At 49.3% G+C, this 12,730-nt stretch overlaps 1 protein-coding gene across 1 annotated transcript in view; it reads left to right on the top strand.

The window, feature by feature from the left end:
• Positions 1–11,369: 11,369 nt before the first annotated feature.
• The window catches only part of KIAA1549L (KIAA1549 like), a 183,637-nt gene continuing 182,276 nt past the window's right edge, over positions 11,370–12,730 (top strand). Inside the window, exon 1 of the mRNA XM_066610104.1 lies at positions 11,370–11,433. The gene's annotated coding sequence lies outside the window, so the exon portion shown is untranslated. The remainder of the gene's footprint in view (positions 11,434–12,730) is intronic.

Raw genomic sequence — 12,730 nt, forward strand, 5'->3', positions numbered from 1 at the left:
GAGAGAGGAGGAGGAGGAGAGCAATCAGGCAGGCCTGCAGACTCCACCCCCCAGCCAAACAGTCTCCCCAGCTGGGCCTGATGGTCCCTTCCAGAAACTGCCTCTGGCAAGCCCAGCAAGCTGTAAAGTACCTGGGGAGAGAGGAGGAGGAGGAGAGCAATCAGGCAGGCCTGCAGACTCCACCCCCCAGCCAAACAGTCTCCCCAGCTGGGCCTGATGGTCCCTTCCAGAAACTGCCTCTGGAGAGCAGCCTCTGGCAAGCCCAGCAAGCTGTAAAGTACCTGGGGAGAGAGGAGGAGGAGGAGAGCAATCAGGCAGGCCTGCAGACTCCACCCCCCAGCCAAACAGTCTCCCCAGCTGGGCCTGATGGTCCCTTCCAGAAACTGCCTCTGGAGAGCAGCCTCTGGCAAGCCCAGCAAGCTGTAAAGTACCTGGGGAGAGAGGAGGAGGAGGAGAGCAATCAGGCAGGCCTGCAGACTCCACCCCCCAGCCAAACAGTCTCCCCAGCTGGGCCTGATGGTCCCTTCCAGAAACTGCCTCTGGCAAGCCCAGCAAGCTGTAAAGTACCTGGGGAGAGAGGAGGAGGAGGAGAGCAATCAGGCAGGCCTGCAGACTCCACCCCCCAGCCAAACAGTCTCCCCAGCTGGGCCTGATGGTCCCTTCCAGAAACTGCCTCTGGCAAGCCCAGCAAGCTGTAAAGTACCTGGGGAGAGAGGAGGAGGAGGAGAGCAATCAGGCAGGCCTGCAGACTCCACCCCCCAGCCAAACAGTCTCCCCAGCTGGGCCTGATGGTCCCTTCCAGAAACTGCCTCTGGCAAGCCCAGCAAGCTGTAAAGTACCTGGGGAGAGAGGAGGAGGAGGAGAGCAATCAGGCAGGCCTGCAGACTCCACCCCCCAGCCAAACAGTCTCCCCAGCTGGGCCTGATGGTCCCTTCCAGAAACTGCCTCTGGAGAGCAGCCTCTGGCAAGCCCAGCAAGCTGTAAAGTACCTGGGGAGAGAGGAGGAGGAGGAGAGCAATCAGGCAGGCCTGCAGACTCCACCCCCCAGCCAAACAGTCTCCCCAGCTGGGCCTGATGGTCCCTTCCAGAAACTGCCTCTGGAGAGCAGCCTCTGGCAAGCCCAGCAAGCTGTAAAGTACCTGGGGAGAGAGGAGGAGGAGGAGAGCAATCAGGCAGGCCTGCAGACTCCACCCCCCAGCCAAACAGTCTCCCCAGCTGGGCCTGATGGTCCCTTCCAGAAACTGCCTCTGGCAAGCCCAGCAAGCTGTAAAGTACCTGGGGAGAGAGGAGGAGGAGGAGAGCAATCAGGCAGGCCTGCAGACTCCACCCCCCAGCCAAACAGTCTCCCCAGCTGGGCCTGATGGTCCCTTCCAGAAACTGCCTCTGGAGAGCAGCCTCTGGCAAGCCCAGCAAGCTGTAAAGTACCTGGGGAGAGAGGAGGAGGAGGAGAGCAATCAGGCAGGCCTGCAGACTCCACCCCCCAGCCAAACAGTCTCCCCAGCTGGGCCTGATGGTCCCTTCCAGAAACTGCCTCTGGAGAGCAGCCTCTGGCAAGCCCAGCAAGCTGTAAAGTACCTGGGGAGAGAGGAGGAGGAGGAGAGCAATCAGGCAGGCCTGCAGACTCCACCCCCCAGCCAAACAGTCTCCCCAGCTGGGCCTGATGGTCCCTTCCAGAAACTGCCTCTGGAGAGCAGCCTCTGGCAAGCCCAGCAAGCTGTAAAGTACCTGGGGAGAGAGGAGGAGGAGGAGAGCAATCAGGCAGGCCTGCAGACTCCACCCCCCAGCCAAACAGTCTCCCCAGCTGGGCCTGATGGTCCCTTCCAGAAACTGCCTCTGGCAAGCCCAGCAAGCTGTAAAGTACCTGGGGAGAGAGGAGGAGGAGGAGAGCAATCAGGCAGGCCTGCAGACTCCACCCCCCAGCCAAACAGTCTCCCCAGCTGGGCCTGATGGTCCCTTCCAGAAACTGCCTCTGGAGAGCAGCCTCTGGCAAGCCCAGCAAGCTGTAAAGTACCTGGGGAGAGAGGAGGAGGAGGAGAGCAATCAGGCAGGCCTGCAGACTCCACCCCCCAGCCAAACAGTCTCCCCAGCTGGGCCTGATGGTCCCTTCCAGAAACTGCCTCTGGAGAGCAGCCTCTGGCAAGCCCAGCAAGCTGTAAAGTACCTGGGGAGAGAGGAGGAGGAGGAGAGCAATCAGGCAGGCCTGCAGACTCCACCCCCCCAGCCAAACAGTCTCCCCAGCTGGGCCTGATGGTCCCTTCCAGAAACTGCCTTTGGAGAGCAGAGGACTGGAGATGCCAAAACCACACATGCAGTTCTAAAAGTAAAAATAAGAATTCATCATACTGGCACCAATAATCAAATACCACCAAACAATCATCAAAAAAACTCAAACACCTGTCCAGCAAACCTGATAAAATCAAATACTGCCAAACAAGTTCAAATACGTGATTTAATAAATTCTGCACACAGTATAGAATCAACGCAAAGGCAAGGCAAAATAAAATTGCAGAGGCAAGCAAAAGTCACAGTGGTTTGAACCAATTTGAAGGCAAGGCATAGTCAAGTTAGAACAAAATTGGAAAAGCCCGCCAAAATCACCAAATTCTTGACACTTTGTGTCTCCCTGAAAACGTTTAATGAAAGCGAACTATAAAGTGACCAACGACCAGCACACGACACAACTAATGCGGTAAGTATTCAGTTAAAGCCCAGGCAAATGGATATCGCCCGGTATATAACACACTTCTAAGGGGTGTTCGGGCGGGGGCAAGAATGGGCGATTCTGAGAGGCAGGAGACCAGGTATGACGCTGGGCCTGTGGTGTCTTGTCGCGGGGTGCGGGTGGTGGCGGCCCCCTAGGGTACCCACAAACTTTTGGCACAAAAACAAAAAGCGCCCCCAATACACCCGCAGGCAGGGAAAAAAAAGGCAAAGGATCAGCAGCCACGGCAAGCCATCAGCAGACTACCTGCCAGCACAAGTTCTCTCCTAGCGATGGGGCAAGCTGCTGGAGAGATGGAGCCAAGTGGGGCTGGTGATCTACCTCTGATCCCTTCACGATCTACAGGTAGATCACGATCTACCTCTTGGACATGCCTGCTATATGGTGTCCCGGTCTGGTTTAAGGCGTTAGATCAAGTTATAGAGCATATCTAATATCATCATCATCATCATCATCAATATGACATAAGCACACCATACTGGATTGCTGCGTGGGAAACAGTCTATCCTCCGTATCTACTTTACCTAGGCTTCGCGCACTGGAGAGGACACTCTGTTCCAGAACCACCTTTCAGAGCGTGATACCATAGTCTTCCAAGACTGAAGGATGCCAACAAAACTGGATTCAAGAGATTAATATCTTCTGTAGTCACAGCCACAAAATAAACAAAAACCAACCATAATTTCCGAATCAGGTATACTAATGAAAAAGGAATAACATCTGACCACTCAAATTTCTATATTGCTCCAAATTATATAACATTTTTGTTGCCCATTTGTTGCCTAAATAAAATTTAGCCAATCCAGTTGTAAGATTTCAGATAAAATCTAGTACCCTGTTAATACCACCAGAGGGCCCTGCCCTAATGGTTGAGATTAGGCTGGCTGTCACAGGAACAGGACATCCTTGTAGATGTTTCAGATAGGCATAATATGGAAGCGTCTTCCCATAAAATGTTCATAGTAAGAAAAATTAAGCAAGTTAGCACAAATGAGACAGGCTGGTTCAGTGATTATGCAGGTTGTATTTTCTTAAAATGTTATGCTTTCCTGCGATTTCATTTCATCTGGTCTTATTGGAAGAGAAAAATCCTGCAGAAAAAAATTGTACATGTGGATATTTTGTTGGGATTCTAACCATTTTTGTGTATTTTGCTACCCATGTTCCACTGTTGTTGTTCTTTACTCTCTCACTTCAAACCTTTTCATGAGCATTCTGCTTCTTGGGTATCAAGTATAAAAGCTTGTTTCCTTTCCTGAAAGGGAGGCCGAGAACTAGAGGTTTTTAAAAATAAATATCAGATACTAAATGAAGGGCTCTTTTCACTTAATCTGAAAATATGACATGGCTCACCTGTGAAAAGTGATCCCTACATGTCACAAACCCTTCTTGTATGGAGATCTCTCAAATGTGCGAATGGGAAAGGGATCCACAATATCCTGCCCCCAGGTCTGTGCAGTAAATGGAGAATGTATGGAGACCAGGACAATATTACCTCTACTCTGGGAAATAAATATTTGCTTCAAGTAGTACAGTACAACAGTATGTTGAAGGGGCAAAAACACAATAGGGAGTATTACAGGCAAATGTTCACCTTAAACATTATCTGCTCACCTGTCTGAATTGAAAATATATAGAATTTGAATAATAGATTAACTTCTGTTTGGGGGGGGGAAATGCAAGAGAAAGCTAGCCCCCCCATCCCGATATCTATTTCTCTTCCCTATCTTCTCTTTTTCTAGAGCTTTCTTAGCAGAGGACCAAGCCCAAAAGGCACCACTTGCACAAACAGCAACATTCAGCTCTTGGGGATACTAGAAAAAAAGGCAGGTAGTGTGCCCTGTGATTATTCCCCACACTTCTCACTTCTGAACAGCATCTCACTTCTGAACAGTGATTGCCTCTCACTTCTGAACAGCAACATCAACACAGCAGTCTCCAATTCTATTGCTGCATTAACAACTGGTTCAAATAAGGTGCTTCACTCAAGAAAGCAGTTTTGTATGGGTTGCAGCTGGCAGGTACATGCATAGTGGGTCTAATGGTAGTTCCCATTCAGCAGGTGGTGACTGCTGAATTCCTCATAACTGCTGCAGACTGCTGATTTCTCATAAACAACATTACATTGTAAGTACAAGGGGCATAACTGGGCGATAGGTGGCAGTAAACCCTATGTTTAGGTAAGATATTACCATGAACCTATAAGGGAAAGTAAAGCAGCTACCACGTTTTCCAGACTCACAAAGAGAGTCTGGTCCAACAAGAAGCTGACGGAACATACCAAGATCCAGGTCTACAGAGCTTTCGTCCTGAGTACACTTCTGTACTGCAGCGAGTCATGGACTCTTCACTCACAACAGGAGAGGAAACTGAATGCTTTCCACATGCGCTGCCTCCGACGTATTCTCGGCATCACCTGGCAGGACAAAGTTCCAAACAACACAGTCCTGGAACGTGCTGGAATCCCTAGCATGTATGCACTACTGAAACAGAGACGCCTGTGTTGGCTCGGTCATGTCGTGAGAATGGATGATGGCCGGATCCCAAAGGATCTCCTCTATGGAGAACTCGTGCAAGGAAAGCGCCCTACAGGTAGACCACAGCTGCGATACAAGGACATCTGCAAGAGGGATCTGAAGGCCTTAGGAGTGGACCTCAACAAGTGGGAAACCCTGGCCTCTGAGTGGCCCGCTTGGAGGCAGGCTGTGCAACATGGCCTTTCCCAGTTTGAAGAGACACTTGGCCAACAGTCTGAGGCTAAGAGGCAAAGAAGGAAGGCCCATAGCCAGGGAGACAGGCCAGGGACAGACTGCACTTGCTCCCGTTGTGGAAGGGATTGTCACTCCCGAATTGGCCTTTTCAGCCACACTAGACGCTGTTCCAGAACCACCTTTCAGAGCGTGATACCATAGTCTTTCGAGACTGAAGGTTGCCAACTAATAAGGGAAAGTGGGAACACTTATGAGCACCACACACCACCACCTATCAATAGATGACTTAAACACTCATTTCTGTTTTTAATCTCCCTTACAACAGTGGAGCCCTAACTAGACACTGGCTTGGATCTGTATACATTCCGAAGAAAATAAGTAAACCATTTCTTACAGCATCATTTCTTTCAATAGGTAAGACCCTCCAATAAACAATTCAAGGTGCAAAGGAGACCCAGGTGAGAACTTAATCTTAGAGAGTGGGGGGGGGGGCGGTACTGAGCTGGACTGAAGCTGAATGGGGACCCACCTGAAATCTGCTCACGACCCACCTAGTAGGTCCCGACCCAAAGTTTGAGAAACACTGACCTAGAGGACTTGAAATATGCTAAATGTGGTTTACCAACTGCCACAAGATCACATGGGATGGCTTAAAATTGCTGAGGACGCTGCTGTATTGTTTCAACAGGAACTGATTTTTTAATATCACCATTGACAACCCAGAGAGAGAGAAAAGATGACATGTACTAACTAGGTTCAGAAACATATTGAAATCCATTGGCTGTTAAAATTGAAGCTATCTGTTCTATGTGGTGTTTCTAGTCTGACAACTGCGTTCTGGACCAACTCTCCTTGTCTAGCCTTTTTCAAGGGCAATCCTGCAGAGTGCACTGCAGTAGGATAAAATGGAAATTGTCAAAATGTGCATTACTGTGCTGCATAAGAAATAGGGCCTTCTCAATAGTGGCCCCAACATTATGTAACTCCCTCCCCCTTGATTTACAAACTGTTCCCTCCCTGGAAACGTTCCCGCGAGGCCTGAAGACATTGCTTTTCAGAGAAACCTTCTGGATTCTCTGCATGTTTTACGTCTTTTTAAACCCATTTCTGCCCAGCCCACAGGTGTACACGTTTGATCACTGCTGTGTATATACAACATTGGGCAGAAATTTAAACATCTTTTTAACATCTGGTTTTTTTTACAGGCTGGGGGCTTTTATAAAATTGCTGCAGTTGCCATTTTTATTGATTAACATGATTGCTGTGTTTAATATGCTATTTATTGTGAAAGTTTTTAATGTTTTAATTTGTGTTTTTAATTTGATTTTATGTTTTTGTATTTCTAGTTTTTGTTGTATGGTCTCTTGGGTCCCTTTGGGGAGAAAGGTGGGATAGAAATACTCTAAATAAAAAAAATATCCTTCTCCAGGAAAGGACACAGCTGTCATATCAACTTTGCACTTCTATCCACTGCCACCGGCTTTGACAGCTGTAGACAATGTCTAGTCTAAGAGTATACCCAGGCTGCAAACCTGCATCTTCAGGGGGAGTGCAACCCTATCCCAAACTATCTGTACCAGCAGTACTTTCATCTTGTCTGTCTTCGTCACCATCCAGATCATCAGAGAGTTCACATGCTGCTTTCATTCCTCCACTGCTTCCCTACAATTAGATAGAAATGAGAGGGAAAGAAAAGTGGGTATCATCTGCATACTCATGACACCATAGCCCAAATCTTCAAATGCTCTCATCTAGTATTCATGTAGATGTTGGACAGCATGGGAGACCCTGTGATCATAGGGTGGATCAACAGTGTTTCAGCACTAATGTCTGAAATCTATCCTACATAAAAGGGTTGGAACTGCAGCAAACTATTACCTCCCAATTCTACCTTGGTAAGACAACCTAGGATACAGAGATTAACAGAAACAAAAGATATGGACAGGTCCAGGAGTACCAATAGGACACACTCTGTCTATTTCCTATCTCAGGATGTCTACTAGTATGACCAAGGTTTGTTTCAATGCAAGACCCTATACGTGGGTCCTTTCTACTGACTTACAGCATCAGGCAGGTATGATATATGTGTGTTGTCTGTCTGACTGAAACCTTTCCAGACCATTGTTTGCAGAATCGGAAGAGCAGGTAGCCTTTACCCAGCCGTAATATTGTTTCCTATAGGCTGATGCTGTAACTGTTATGCAGATTATTTGTATGTGGCATTGTTACTTGGTGTGTAGTTTATCACTTGCTATATCCTCTCTTGAAACAGTCTTATGCTTGCAATATTGCTAGTGCTTTATTGTTGATGGAGCATGGGAGACCAACTGCCTTGCAGGTTTGTGTTCAGAAGCTAGGTGGTTGCTGTCTTCATGGGTTTTTTTTGAAGATTTGTGGTGCTAGACTAAACTTTTGCTTAAATGTTATAAAATATTTGCTTACATGTTTTGTAAATACATTTATCCAGGGGTATGAGAAATTCCCCCCTGAGATGGGGGTTGTGTGTTTGCCAAGTAGAGTGAGCTTGGTGCTAATTGGTTAAAACAAATGCTATCAATACTCCTTAATCATGAGTATGCATAGACAACACCAAAGTAACGTTAGACGTATACCTCATTATTTGGGGGGGGGGGGGAATTTGATTAGGCATGCAATTGCAACTAAGGGCACAATCCTAACGAGGTCTACTCAGAAGTAAGTCCTGTTTTGTTCAGTGGGGCTTACTCTCAGGAAAGTGTGGTTAGGATTGCAGCCTAAGCGCTCAATCTTATTCAACTTTCCAGCACCAATGCAGTCATAATGCAGCCCTGAGATAAGGGGACAAATTCTCTCTTACTTTGAGGAGGCCTCCATGACTGCCCTCCACCACCACAGGTTGCAGCGCATAGTTGCAGCGCATTGGCACAGGAAAGTTGGATAGCATTGGGCCCTTAATTTCTGAATGACAAAATCCTTCCAGAAACCTCTTCAGTTTGGGTTCTAACATGGTGATGGGCCCTAGTTAGATTCGTGTTTGGAAACTAACCAGTGAAGACCTTCTCTAGCTATTCTGTTACACCTATTGGCAGCTTTTGTCTTTGTCGGCGATAACATTCTTATCCTTCTTTTAAAGATCTATATATCTCACTTTTGGTCAAAATGATTTCTAAAGTGCTGACAATAGAATATATAATTCAGTAAAAAAAGTAGCAGTGGTGGAAGACTTAAGAGACAGGCTTGAGAACCACTGATCTAATCTATATGAAGCTGTTTGGTGACGCCATATGGAACCCTTATGTTGGGTTTTATCAATATGCTGCTGACACCAGCTCTGTATTTCTTTATCTATCCAGGAGTGGCAATTTTGGTTCTAAAATTTAGTCTGTAAGTTTTGGGTGCAGTTAAATTGCAGCTTAGTACAAATAGGATGGAGATAATAACTGTAACCTTTCTTTGTAAGGAAACTGAACAGCCTATAACTTCCTGAATCCCCCTGAACTCATTTTTAAATACAGATACTGGTTTTACTCCCTACTTAGGAAGAACTTATGTCGGTTGGCACTATGCTGGGACATATCAGCTATTTCCAGACTGGAAGTCTTGAAGTTGCCATTCCTGAGGTGGTTAGGCAGAGGGGCTTGCTGCTGGATCACTTCTTTAGGAAGGAAGAATTTTCTTGTCCTCCTGTCCAGAGCGTATTTTGAGTTCTCAGAAGGGATGGGAAATCGAGTCGGGTAATTTGAGACCGAGTTCCAAAAACGTGTTTTTTGCTGACTTGTGCAGACTTGAGTCACCTGTGTTGATGACACCAGCACTGACTCGAGTCTGAGGCCATTGACTCAGCACTCAGTCCTCACGCATGCAGATTCAAGTCTGTCTTTGTCTGGGTGTGCTTGCTTACTTTTTTTGCAGAGTGAAAGACCTCATGGGGCCATCATTCAGACTAGGTGAACAGCAGGGAAGTTCCAGCAAGGAGGCAGGAAAGGGTTAATGTTTTTCTTTTGCATCCAGCGGGAGGGGAGGGGTGGGAGGTGAGAGTGGGCTCTCTTCCATCTCTGAAGGAACTGCTGGTCATTGGATGAAGGATGGGCAGTCTGATTTGTTTCTTTGGATGAGGTAGACAGAAGGAGGAGCCCAAGGGGGTTCTTGCCTTGGAATTGACTGGAGAAGCTTGGGGGTGGGGAAAGGAGGCGGGGAAGCTGGGGGGAGGCAGTTCATAGCAATCACACTTTCCAAATGCATGGTTCCTGTGTGATCTGTTGTTACTTGGGAGGAAGAAGCCTCATTGAATGACTGGCACAAATGGGACTATTTCTGAGTAGAGCTGCAAAGGATTGGGCTGGTAAGCCTCCCAGCTGTTGCAAATAACTCTCCTCCCTCTTGCCACTTCTGTCCCCACTCTCATGCAATCTGTCCCACCCCTGCCTGCCTTGTTTACAGATGGGGTGGGGACAGCAGGGGAGTGTTTAAAGAAAACTCTAACAGATGCACACAGCCCAGCAGCAGCTCCATTTTTAAAGGGAAAGACTTGTGACTTGAGTCTTTTCAAGACACCAAAATGCTCTGGTCGACTTGGAAAGTCCACCCTTTAGGACTCATCATCGAGTCACAGGGTGGAGACTTATGACTAGACTTGAGTCAAGTCACACTGGACTTGCCCATCCTTGATTCTCTCTCGGTGCTCTCCTCTGAGAGAGGGTGAATGAGTATGTGACCCAGGTGACAGCTGGGAAGTTCTCTGGTATAGTCTTCTCTGATGGACTTCCCAAAGGGCTGTCAAAACGACTTATTTCTGGATGGTGTTGAGAGGCTGCTCTGAATCACTGATTAATTTTTATATGGTTTGCTGAATTGGCTGAGTGTGGATTGGTGCTTGTGCTCACTCGTTAACAACAGTTTTATCTCTTATTGCATTTTTAAGTTTACTACCTTAAATAGGGGAATGCAACATATATAAATGCTATAGTGTGTGGGGGGAATACTTCTGGGTGAGTATCCTTTTTCTAATACAGTATTTCTGAAGGTGAGCATAATGTTTCTGCTCCAAAGGTGGAAGAACCAGTTGCATTGCTGGAGAAGGAAACCGTCTGGTCCTGTTGAGGACTGAGGAGCAGGAGCAGGTGTGGGTCTCCTAGAGCCCAATTCAATGCACGTCTACTCAGAAGTAAGTCCCATTAAAGTCAATGGGGCTTACTCCCAGGACAGTGAATAGGATTTTGTCGCTTTAGGGCCCAATCCTATGCATGTCTACTGAGAAGTCCCGTTATAGTCGAGGGGGCTTACTCGCAGGCAAGTGGGGCTAGGATTGGAGCCTGAGCCTCCCGCCTCTGGGGTGGCACCGAAGACCCCTCCCCGCGCAGGAACTTTCGGCGGGGCGCCAGCCTGGCTGCCTCCCCCGTTGGCCGGCGAGGGCCTGGAGAGGCCGGAAGGGGTCCCCCTTGCCTCGGGAGCGCAGCCGCGCCTGCAGCTCCGGAGGAGCGAGCGGGGAAGGGGCGGAGGGTGGTGGTTGCTACGTGAATCCTTTGTGGATGAAGCGCCCTTCGCGCGCTGCAATCCCAGCCCCAGAAGGAGCAGCGGAGCTCGCCCGGGAGGGAGCCTGCCAGGCAGGGGGCGTCCGCGGTCGGGCGCATGGGGGGGCTCTGCGGCTCCTCGCAGCCTCCTCCTCTCCACCTGCTGCTGTGAGGAGCAGCCGCCTGCCGCCTGCCTCCTGCGCGCCATGGGCAGCCGCGGGCTCTGAGGGCAGCGACCCCCGAGGGGGATGTGCGAGCTGAGCCGCCCCCTCAATGGCTCTCGGCGCGGGGGCGACGCTGGCGGCGGCTCCGGCCGCCCCGAGGGGTGGTGAGCCTCGCGTGCGCCTGCGGGGACTCCTTGCGGCAGGCGCCGGCCCCAGCCTCCGCCGGCCTCCGCCGCCCTTCCCCGAGCGCAGGAGCGCCGAGGCCGGCCGAGGGCTGCTCGCCAAGGCGGCCGTGGCGCTCCTCGGGGTGCTCCTGGTCCTCTGCCAGCGCGTCCAGGCGGAGCAAGGTAAGCCACGCGCCTGCCTGCGAGGAGGGTGGCGGCGGCCGCGGTCCCCTGAGAGTCGGTGGGGCTGGCGCCCAGGAAAGTGTGGCCCTGGTCAGGTCTGCCTCCAGGAGGAAGGCGCGTCCTTCTCTCTAGTCCGGGGAACTGTGCAGGGCTTCGCCTGGGGGCGGTTCCGGCGGGGGTCTGCAAGGCTGCCTGGGGGTGCTCCGTCCTCTGCCACCTCGGAATGTGCCCGGAGCCCAAGCCTAGGCATGTCTACTCAGAAGTAAGTGCCACTGTAGTCAATGGGGCTTACTCCCAGGTAAGTGTGGATAGGATTGCAGCCTCTCCAAGGTGTAGTGCGGAGAGGCCATCTTCGCAGCCTCTCTCTCTCCTTGCCCCCTCCTCACAAGAATTCGAACACAAAAGTTCCAGCCTTCTGCATCCAAGCTGCACTTCAATGCAATGCCCGGGGGCTGTTTTTGTGGCCCTCAGGGCCCAGAGAGTGCCTGCCTCAAAGCTTGGTGATGTCTTAGCAAAGAAGAATTCAGCAGAACACCTGCCCGCTCCTTCCCCGTGCCCATTTGTTTAAACTGAGGCAGTGAATTGTGCAAAAAAGCCCAAACAAATGAAGCCATTTTTCTGTTGGTGTTTTGGATCTCTGTGTCAGTGGCCTTACATCTGCTACATCTTGTTGCTTAGGATATCTCTTTTCCCCTCCCCAACTGTTTTCTCTTGCCCCCCCTCCCAAAAAAAGGGTATTGCAAGAGGTTTTTGTTGCCTTAGATCACCTTCTTCCAGCGACTTCTCCCTTGGGAAGGCAGGAAGACAGGTCCAAAGCAGAAAAAAAAGTCCAACAGTGCATCTTGGAGATTCGGTTTCTTGTTCCCGAACTCTTGAGATTGTTTTCCACCCTAAACAATCCCCATGCAGTTTTTAGAAAGTACAGTTGTAGTACTGGATGGGGTTGACTTCATCATAAGAATGCTGCAGACAGACAATCGTGTACTGTGCAAAAGGAAAAGTAGTGTAGATGTGTCCCTGTGGATACAGTTCCAATGACTTTCATGGGACCTTTCTCCCCCATGCAGAGCATAAGTCTGCCATCCTTGAGTTGAAGTGTCTTGGATTATGGCTGCAATCCTAAAACTACTTCCTTGATTCAGTAGGGTCATGAACTGTAAACAACCCCTTCTTGATTCTTTGAACAGCTCACATCTGAAATGCTCTTCAGTTTCTGAACAAAAATAATTTCCCTTATGTCTACTGAATGTGTGGAAATGTCAGGAACCAATGTCACAGATCATAATTCTGGCCACTT

Source organism: Tiliqua scincoides, chromosome 1 (genome assembly GCF_035046505.1).
Source record: "Tiliqua scincoides isolate rTilSci1 chromosome 1, rTilSci1.hap2, whole genome shotgun sequence".
NCBI lineage: Eukaryota > Metazoa > Chordata > Lepidosauria > Squamata > Scincidae > Tiliqua > Tiliqua scincoides.